The 10,733-nt window shown below is 46.3% G+C and overlaps 1 pseudogene; it reads left to right on the top strand.

The window, feature by feature from the left end:
* The first annotated feature begins 3,428 nt into the window (after window positions 1-3,428).
* The window catches only part of LOC106302414, a 9,405-nt pseudogene continuing 2,100 nt past the window's right edge, over window positions 3,429-10,733 (top strand).

Here is a 10,733-nt window from a genome sequence, read left to right on the forward strand (position 1 = left end):
CCTAACTTGCCAAGCCACTCGCTAAAACCTCACGCTAGAAGCTCATGGTTCTAACGAGCTGGGGGGTTAACTGTTGGGGTCAAAATCGGTCACGACGGAATCAATGTCTGAAAGTCCGTAAAAATCGGCTTAAACGTTTTTACGAAAAATAAATCTTAGAAAGAGATTTATTTTTACGAAGAATCATGCGGAGAAAACACATTCACGAAAAATCGGAGAAAGACTCGAACAAGGTTGCCGCGTAGCAACCAGCGCAAAAGCATTATTTCGAGCTGCGACTCAACTAGGTTTTGCATTCTTAGGTTGTTAGAACTAGGAATCTCTCCGACAGCTCTCATAGCCAAGGCTTCTACCTTGTTGTAACGCTCAAACGCGGATTTCGAATAAAACTCCTTTTGCTCTCTTTTACGATTTCTTATTTCTTTTCGTCTTTAATTGAGTGTTCTGATTGCTTGGCGTGTGGTTTAACAGATATCCGGGACCTCTGGGAAATTAGAGTTTTCCTAACTTTCCTAATTTAAACGGAAATCGAGAGTGCGAATTTCGGTTCCCACAGTCTGTCGATCGATGCCGGTCGATGTTTGTCGGTCACATGCTGAATCTTTGCTATGTCTTGCCTCATCTCCTCCATGCATGTATTCAACCAACTGATGCTACCATTCAGTGGATAGTAGACACCATCAAGCTTCATCTGAAATCACCTTCATACTTTTCTTGGGCTCCACAGACTCCATAGAACATCTCATTGATCTCGTCCTTGGTGTAGATCTCTGGTACCAGCTTGGTTTGTGTGAATGAGCTAGCATGTTCTGGAAGACATATGTAGCTATGCTCATCTCTCGAAGCTCTTTTCATTAGCTTTCTGATATCCTCCTTGGACACATTGATGATGTGTCCATCCACATCTCTTGCACATCCCTGATCATCTCTGTAGACTCCATACTCATCTTTCTCTTCCCAGTAGATTTTTCTGGTTCCAAAAAGGTCAAAAGCTCTTCTGCTGAATTCTAGACGTCTGTCGATCGATGGTGGTATGTTAACATCAGTCGACGGTCGAGTAGGATGTCGATACTTCTTCTTGAAGCGATTGTCTATGCCACCAGATGTGTCATAGACTTCTTTTGTACCCTTCTGAGTTGCTGGGACTGTGCGTTGTTGCATGAAGAGATTGTCTGCTCCATTAGCCATCTGAAGAATGTCTGCAATGTCCTCTCTGGATACTTGCAGTGCATGTCCATCTATTTCTCTTGCGTAGCCATCTGAGTCCCTAAAAGTACCATATTCGTCTGGTGCTAGATACTGGTTATCAAAATTAGGGTTTTCGCTTATAGTGGATTTTGGTTTTGGACGGATGTCGATCGATGATGGAAGCTTTTCATAGATCGACGGGCGGTTGGCTCTATCGGTAGAATGGCTGAAATGTGTTCCTTCCCCAATAGCTTATGCTTGTTGTTGATCTGCTCCATCATGTCTTTGCATGTTGAGAAGTTCCTTATATGGGAAACCTTCATGAGGTTCATCTGCTCCTGGCTCATGAATTGCCATTTCTACTGCATAGATTTCGTGATGGTGATCATCTGCCCAACTGCCAATCGAGTAGTCTCCTTCTCGCACACGGTCGACTCCAGTGTCGATCGATGGGTAGTAGGCAATGTCGGTCGATTCTCGTTTTTGGTTTCTCTGATGAGGTTGAGTGTCGAACGATGTCGAGACTGTTCTGTCGATCGATGGTGCATTCCTCTTCCAAGAGGAATGATGTAGAAGTTTTCTTCCTCATCAAGAATTGCTCTGTACTCTGCAGCTCGTTCCCCCTCATAATCTTCATCATACTCCTCTGTATGCATGGTGTTGTCTGGTGTAGGCTGTCATAGTGGGGTTGTAGTAATCGTTCTCCCAATTTCCTGGGCTACTGTTGACCGATTCTTCTCTTGGTGCTTCGGTCGATTTCTGCTTGGCACTGTCGATCGATGTTGCAGTGTAAGTTTCAATCGACGTCGAGTATTCTATCTCGTATTCGGCTCCACAGTGGCAAGCTGCAATGATTCCTGGATCATTAATTATTCTGGAGGACATTTGTGGCTTCTTGACTGGAATAGGGTTGTAGTGGACATGAGGATCTATGAGTGTTAGGCACAACTGGTTGGTTTGCAAGTTGCACACTGCTCCTACTGTTGACAAGAAAGCTCTCCCAAGTAATAGAGAAGAGTTCCAGTTTAGCTTGATATCCAAGACATGGAAATCAACTGGAACTATGGCATTGCCAATCTGCACCTCTAGGTCTCTCACAATCCCTCCTCAGTTTCTCTAAGGACAATCCACGAAGTGAATAATTCTTTGGAAGGCTCCACTTGCAGACCCAGATGGTCTGCCATAACCCTAGGTAGGATACTGACTGATGCTCCTGTGTCGCACAAGGTATGTGGGAACTCAATACCCTTCACTGTACATGGTATTGCAAATTGCCAAGGATCGCTCTTCTTCTTCAGTGTAATCCTCTTCCTCATCTTTTCTCTAGCTTCACAAAAAATTCTCGTAATGTCTTCTTCAGTCTCCCTTGTTTCTCTGAAGAACATCCACAATCCATGGGTAAAATAAAGGAATCCTGAAAACTCTCTTTTGGAAGCTTTCCCTTTGCTTTTCATTAGCTCCCCTTTTCAGACGTTTCGCCACTTTTTCCTTTCTTTTCCTCAGGGATCTTCCCATAGGAACCCTATCAACTTCCATAAGATCTGCTCCATCATCTGAAGGTATACGTAAGAGGTGCTCGTCGATCGATGGATGCTGGAGGTTGTCGATCGATGTCTGTCTCTCTTTGTCGATCAATGGGAGTATCAGAATGTTGATCGATGTTTACGTAAACAGGGCTGGGCGGATGTGGGTATTTTGTTGCGAACACCTCGAGAGTAATAATCCTCACGACATTGCAAGATGCGATTGACTCCGTAGGTGTCATCGATCGATGCTCTGGAGAGCTTGTCAATCGATTTGGATTGTCATCCGTCGATCGATGTTCGAAGTCTGGCGTCGATCGACACTAGTGCGATCCGCCGAAACTCATCGAACTTTAAAACTTTGAAATCTCCTTCTTGCAACTTCTCTTGCTTCACCACTTGCCAGAAATCATCCCCAATGATGGCATTCACGTGGTGCTTCATCACATCATATCCTACCCCTCTTTTCAAGGCTTCCTGCCTCTTAACAGCTTCCCATGTCTGAACAACCTGCATCTCCAGTTTCTTCACATGAGTGCTCAAAGTCTCAAACTTTGTGTTCAGGTTGGTGTAGGGAGAATCAATCTTCCCACTGAAGTCCACTGTCATGCGCTGTCATGTCCCCGATCCTAGATAGGATCGTCCGGACGGACCATGGTGCGAGGAGACGCACCAGTCAGGTCGTAAGACCTTGAGACAAGCGTAATATGGTCCAAAATGAAGGTTAAGGGCATCAGGAAGCTGAGACTTAACCAGAATATGAGGGAAAAAAGTAATAAGGAACTGGATGAGTGAACCGGAAGCTGTATGAGGTCCAGATCAAGCTCAGCCAGCTAGGTGCAGCTGGAAACTAGTTCACCATGACTTAATAAGCTCACAGGAGCTGGAATACTAGCTCACTCAGCTGGGAACAGTTGGTGGTCAGCTCATCTCAGCTGGGAGGAGTGTTCCGGTCCGAACCAGTATGGTCGGGTCCGAACGGTTACGGACCGAGCCGGTGGTCCATGTGTGACGGTTGGATCAGGAGTATTGGGGATCGAACCAGGGAGTGAGAAGGCTCAGGTTTCATTTGAAAAGGAAGGAACAAGAAGAATAACCGCCATGGGCAGTTACTGGGCGGCGGTTATGGGAAAAACTACCCCTTTTGGTACCTTTTTGGTAACTGCTCGTCCAGGCAGTTATGGGGGAGGTCATGATCGATTTCTTCTTCATTTTTTCCTTGTCTCTGTCGAAAATATGAAAAGATAAAAGACAGGAAACTCAGGCAAAACTTCCAGAGAGAAAAGAGAGACAAACCGAGAGTTGGGCGATCCGATCTGTGGTGGTTCCTGGTTGTTTCTGGTGGAGTTTGTCTGTGAGATTAAGAGGATGGATACTAGGCAGAAAGACAAGGAGAAGGAGACATCCCCTGGAGATCGTAACCCTAAGGTGAGAGGTGTATCCGAGAACCACCGGACATAGCCGGCGGATGAACCGTCTGTGCGTATGGTTCGCTCTGGTTCGTTTGGTTAGACCCATCTCTGATCTTATACTCTGTCTTTCATCTTTTTGTTGTTGTGGAGATCGTAACCCTAAGTTTTTCCTTGTCTCTGTCGAAAATATGAAAAGATAAAAGACAGGAAACTCAGGCAAAACTTCCAGAGAGAAAAGAGAGACAAACCGAGAGTTGGGCGATCCGATCTGTGGTGGTTCCTGGTTGTTTCTGGTGGAGTTTGTCTGTGAGATTAAGAGGATGGATACTAGGCAGAAAGACAAGGAGAAGGAGACATCCCCTGGAGATCGTACCCCTAAGGTGAGAGGTGTATCCGAGAACCACCGGACATAGCCGGCGGATGAACCGTCTGTGCGTATGGTTCGCTCTGGTTCGTTTGGTTAGACCCATCTCTGATCTTATACTCTGTCTTTCATCTATTTGTTGTTGTGGTATTGGATGTTGATGTTTCAGACATGAAAGCACAGATCTTAGGCCTTGGTCGGATCAAAGAACCGATGAAAGTCCATGGCTTTGGCCGAACTGACCATGATCAGGATCCATATGTTTTGGGTCGAATATTTGGATTCTGATTATGGGAACCTCTTAGTTATGAATTGTCATGAGTTTTCATGAATTTTAATCAATTTTTAGGAATTGATTTGATGATGTTCACTTTGGGCCGGTTTGACTGTTTTTGGCCGAGATCTGTAAGATCGAGACCGGTTCTGCAATTTCTGATTATGGCATTCTCTTATTTGGGAATTATCAAGAATTTTCATGAATTTTAATTAATTTATAGAGTACTTTTGAAATTGGTCATGTTTTGACCTGATGAGTAATTTTGATGATAGATGTGATTACAGCCATGCTGTGTGATAGATTCTTGTTTAGTAATCTGATCAGGTGTTTGTGTTTGTGCTTTGTTGGTCTCAGGTACAGACTTGGACCGTGGTAAAGGAAAAGCACTGTGAGGACTCCGGCCATGGGAAGATGTGTGGTGAATGGGTCATACCTAGCAGTGGTGTTATCTTAGTAGTTTTATTGTGAAACCTGTGAACTTATGCTAGCCTAATGTGCAACTTGTTTATGCTGAACAAATGAATGATGTTTGATTCTGTTTATCTATCTATGAAGTATCTATTTGCGTTATTGATTTTGGTTGGATTTAAGTGTGTAACAATGAACCTCAAATCACTGATAAATACTTAGAAAATATTGTATTTGAATCGGAGTTAATGGAATCAAACTGGTTAGGATTGTTTGGTGAGACTGCGGTCTGGTTGGATTGAGAAATCCAGGATCGGGTCTTACAAGTTGGTATTAGAGCATGCTTGATTCTAGGATTTGTTTGGGTTATTGGTTCACCACACATCGGCTGTTGAAACTCACGGTAAGGTTGCTTGTTCCTTGTGTTGATTGCTTGTCTTGCTTAACCTTAGGATTGGTTTGAGAGAGGTTACTAAGAAGACTAAATCTCGGAGAGGAAATGATGCGGCTGGAGCATCCGAAACCATGGAACAGGATGATGCGGTTCAAACCGCAGTGTTACCAGCTGGAACCATTCCAACCACAGTGTTACCGACTCAGGAGGGGCTGGGTAAAAATGAGACCGGACTTCCAGTGGATCCGATCCTTCCTACTGAGACTCGTGTGAATGCTGAGGATGGTCAGCAATGGCAAGTTCAAGAGGATGATGCTGCGTCCTCCGATGCAGAGGATGAGAATAACCTGGGCATTGATACAGATAATGATGGGGTTGATGGTGTGGGTGGGGGGGGTAGCTGAGCCGTCTATGAGGGACATACTGGAGGCTATGAAACTCATGGGAGCTCAACTAGTGACCTTGACTAAGGCGTTCACCCCGTTGGTGAATCCGCCTGTGAGATAGGTTACTCCTCCGGTTCGTGTGGCTGCTCAAGTGACTGGTGTCCGTCCGAGGCAGGTAGCTGAGGTGGTTGAAATCGACCCACCAGCTAGGCCTCTCCAACGTATGGATTACCTGAAGGTTCTGGAGCACATCTCCAAGTTGGGGACTAAACACTTTGCGGGAAGTGTTGATCCTATGGAGGCAGATGAGTGGAGGAGTCGGTTGGTTCGCAACTTCCGCTCAACTCGTTGCCCTGAGGATTACCAGAAGGATATTGCAGTGCACTTCTTGGAAGGTGATGCACACAACTGGTGGTTGGCTCTTGATAAGCGTACCAATGGCATCATTGAACGCTTTGCTGATTTTGAGGTTGAGTTCAACCACAAGTACTTTCCAGCAGAGGCATGAGATCGTTTGGAGTCTAAGTTCTTGGACTTGGTCCAGGGACGCAGGACGGTCGGTGAGTATGAGAAAGATTTTAACCGGCTGAGGCGTTATGTGGGCAAAGAACTGGAGGACGAGGCAGTACAGGTCCGTAGGTTCATCAGAGGCCTTAGGGCCGAGCTCCGGACCTATTGCTCAGTCCGCACTTTCCACATTGTTTCTGAGTTGGTTGAGAGGATGGCTATGCTGGAGACCAATCTCGCAGAGGAGGTTAAGCAGAAAGTGAAGGGTGTGGTTGTATCCACGGCTCAGGGTAGTGACAAGAAGAGAAAGAGGGACTCGGCTGAGGAGGGTAAAACCTTAAGTGGTAGGTCTGAGTGCTCTAAGTGTGGTCGATACCATGGTGGTGAGTGTTGGAAAGCCATGGGAGCCTGTACTCATTGTGGTAAGATGGATCACTCTGCCAGGGACTGTCCTAGTCCGACAAGTGACTCCAGGACTTGTCACCACTGCGGCCAGAAGGGACACTACCGTAGGGACTGCCCTAAGATGCAGAGGGGTCAGAGTAAGGGGCGTGCAGGGGCAAGCAAGCCGGTCCAGAATAGGGGCCAGACCTCAGCACCGCGTGTGTACGAGCTGTCCAAAGGTAGGGATGAGGCTCAGCCTTACAAGGCGATCACTGGTAATATTCCAGACTTATACTTTTCAATTCCTGTAGAATTGCATGGTATGGAACCTAGGATGGATAGATACTTGGGTTGGGTCTTGTGTAGGGACCTTAAGTATTGGTGCTGTGGAAACACTTGGTACTTTTCGATACTGGAGCTACACACAGTTTTGTGAGTCCAGATATGATCGAAAAGGGTATGTTCCGGTATGGAACCTAGAATTGTCCTGACAGAGTGGTTGTGGCCGGAGGGCAGATTATGAACCCACTAGGTCTAGTTAAGGACATTCCAGTGATGATCTTTGACAGGCCGATGCTTGTAGATCTGATTGTTGTCCCCCTAAAGAATCATGAGGTAATCTTAGGTATGGACTGGCTTGGAAAGTATCGGGCAACTCTTGATTATCACCGGGGAAGAGTGCAATTTGAGAATGAGTTTGGACCGCCGATCAAGTTCCAAGGGATAAAGCCGACCTCTTGTTGTTTGGTGGTTTTAGCAATCCAGGTGGAAAGGATGCTTGGAAATGGTTGTGAGGCCTTCTTGGCTACCATTTACACCGATGAGGTCGTAGGGGGTGGTGACCCGGATGGGATACCGTTGGTCCGGGAGTTCCAGGATGTGTTTGGGGCACTACAGGGTATTCCCCCTGATAGGGCTGACCCATTTGTAATAGAACTGGAGCCAGGAACGACCCCATTGTCCAAAAGTCCATATAGAATGGTTCCGGCTGAGATGGCTGAGCTGAAGAAGCAACTTGAGGAGTTGCTTGATAAGGGTTTCATACGCCCTAGTATATCACTTTGGGGAGCACTAGTCCTATTTGTGAAAAAGAAGGATGGTAGCTTCAGGTTGTGCATTGATTATTGGGGGTTGAATATGGTGACTGTGAAGAACAAGTACCCATTACCCAGGATTGATGAGTTGTTGGATCAAGTCCGTGGAGCAAAGTGGTTCTCCAAGATTGACTTGGCCTCTGGATATCATCAGATTCCAGTTGCGCAAGGTGATATAAGAAAGACCGCGTTCCGAACCAGGTACGGCCACTATGAGTTTGTGGTCATGCCATTCGGACTGACCAATGCACCAACTGCATTTATGAAGATGATGAATGGTATCTTCCAGGAGTACTTGGATGAGTTTGTGATTATCTTTATAGATGATATACTCGTTTACTCTAAGACCAAGGAAGACCATGAGAGGCATCTTCGGGCAGTGTTGGGACGCTTGAGGGAGCAAAAACTCTTTGCTAAGTTGAGTAAGTGTAGCTTTTGGCAGAATAACATTGGTTTTCTTGGACACACGGTGTCTGATCAAGAAGTGCCGGTGGATCAAGAAAAGATCAAGTGTATACGGGAATGGCCTCAGCCAAAGAATGCTACGGAAGTACGAAGCTTCTTGGTATTGGCCGGCTACTACCGGAAATTTGTCAAGGGGTCTCGAGCATAGCTCAGCCCATGACTAAGTTGACAGGCAAGGACGTGAAGTTCGCATGGTCTGAGGAGTGTGAGAGGAGTTTCTCAGCACTCAAGGACATGTTGACTAGTGCACCAGTCCTGGTATTGCCGGAGTCGGATCAACCCTATGTGGTGTATACTGATGCATCAATCACTGGACTTGGATGTGTCCTGACATAGCATGGGAAGGTAATAGCCTATGCATCTCGACAGTTGAGGAAACATGTGGGGAATTATCCGACCCATGATCTGGAAATGGCAGCTGTGGTGTTTGCCTTGAAGATATGGAGATCATATCTGTATGAAGCCAAAGTGCAATTACTTACAGACCATAAAAGTCTAAAGTATATATTCACTCAGCCTGAGTTAAACTTAAGGCAGAGGAGATGGATGGAGTTTGTTGCAGGTTATGATCTAGACATAGCTTATCATCCAGGAAAGGCTAACCTAGTGGCAGATGCCTTGATCCGCAGGAGAGCGGAGGTATCAGCCGAGAGGGAGGCTGGGGAACTGGAAGAGATGGTCCGGTCACTGCATCTCAACACATTGGTTGGACAGGATGAACCTTTGGAGTTGGAGGCAGTGGATCAAGCTGATCTACTTTAAGCTCAAAGTCTGGATGAGAACCTTAAAAAGGTTGCTTCCAATGACAAGACTGAGTACCAAACGGCGAGTAATGGTACCATCTTGGTCAATGGAAGGATTAGTGTTCCTAACAACCAGGAACTGAAGGAAGAGATTATGAGGCAGGCTCATAAGTTTAAGTTCTCGGTTCATCCGAGATTGAACAAGATGTATAGAGATCTGAAGAGGTATTACCATTGGGTGAGAATAAAATCTGATGTTGCTGAGTGGGTGGCTAAGTGTCCTACTTGTCAACTTGTGAAAGCGGAGAATCAGGTTCCCAGTGGTCTACTTCAGAACTTACCTATACCGGAGTGGAAGTGGGATCACATCACAATGGACTTTGTGATTGGGTTTCCTACAACCAGGAACCGGAAGGACGCGGTATGGGTTGTGGTCGATCGTTTGACCAAGTCTGCTCATTTCCAACCCATTCGGAAAGGGGATGGTGTAGATCAGATTGTGCGGATATACATGGATGAGATAGTGCGGTTGCATGGTGTTCCAGCAAGCATTGTCTCGGATAGAGATCCAAGGTTTACATCTTACTTCTGGCAGGCTTTCTAGAAAGTTTTGGGAACCAGAGTAAACATGAGTACATCCTATCATCCTCAGACAGATGGACAGTTCGAGAGGACGATTCAGACCTTGGAGGATATGCTAAGGGCATGTGTTTTAGACTGGGGAGATTCTTGGGAGAAACACTTACCTTTGGTAGAATTTTCTTACAACAATAGCTTCCATACCAACATTGGCATGTCGCCATGTGAGGCTTTGTATGGTAGGCCGTATAGGACACCTCTATGCTGGACCCAAGTGGGGGAGCGTAGTATGTTGGGCCCTAAGATCGTGGAAGAAACCACTGAGAAGATCAGGATGGTCAAGGAAAAGATGAAAGAGGCGCAAGATCGCCAGAAGAGCTATGCTGACAAGCGTAGGAAACATCTTGAGTTTGAGGTCGATGACTTTGTGTATCTCAAGATGATCACCTTCAAGGGTAGGACCAGAGTTTCTGGACGAAAGAAACTGGATCCTAGATACTCAGATCCGTTCAGGATCATAAAGAGGGTGGGTGCAGTGGCATACAAGTTGAATGTTGGGGTCAAAAACGGTTACGACGAAGTTAACATTCAAAACGTCTGAAGAAGAAAACGAAAAACCTTCTTCGACAAATACTTTTTCGAAATAGATTCTTCCTTACGAAAAGCTTTGCGGAGGAAACACGAGACATCGGACGAGAGCTCGAAAAGGGTCGCTACGCAGCGACCGAACGCGTGTTCCGCTCGAACGCTACGTAGCGACCGAGCTCGAGCCAAAGCTCGGTCGCTACATAGCGATTGAGCTCGAGCCGAAGCTCGGTCGCTACATAGCGACCGAGCTCTAGCCGAAGCTCGGTCGCAACATAGCGACCGAGCGTTCGTCCTGCTTGGTCGCTACGTAGAGACCGAGCCCAAGCCGAAGCTCGGTCGCTACGCAGCGACCGAGCTTCCATTCCGCTCGATCACTACGTAGCGACCGAGCTCTTCCGAAACGTTGATACGACATTAGTCC

The sequence above is a fragment of the Brassica oleracea genome, chromosome C7 (assembly GCF_000695525.1).
Source record: "Brassica oleracea var. oleracea cultivar TO1000 chromosome C7, BOL, whole genome shotgun sequence".
Lineage (NCBI taxonomy): Eukaryota > Viridiplantae > Streptophyta > Magnoliopsida > Brassicales > Brassicaceae > Brassica > Brassica oleracea.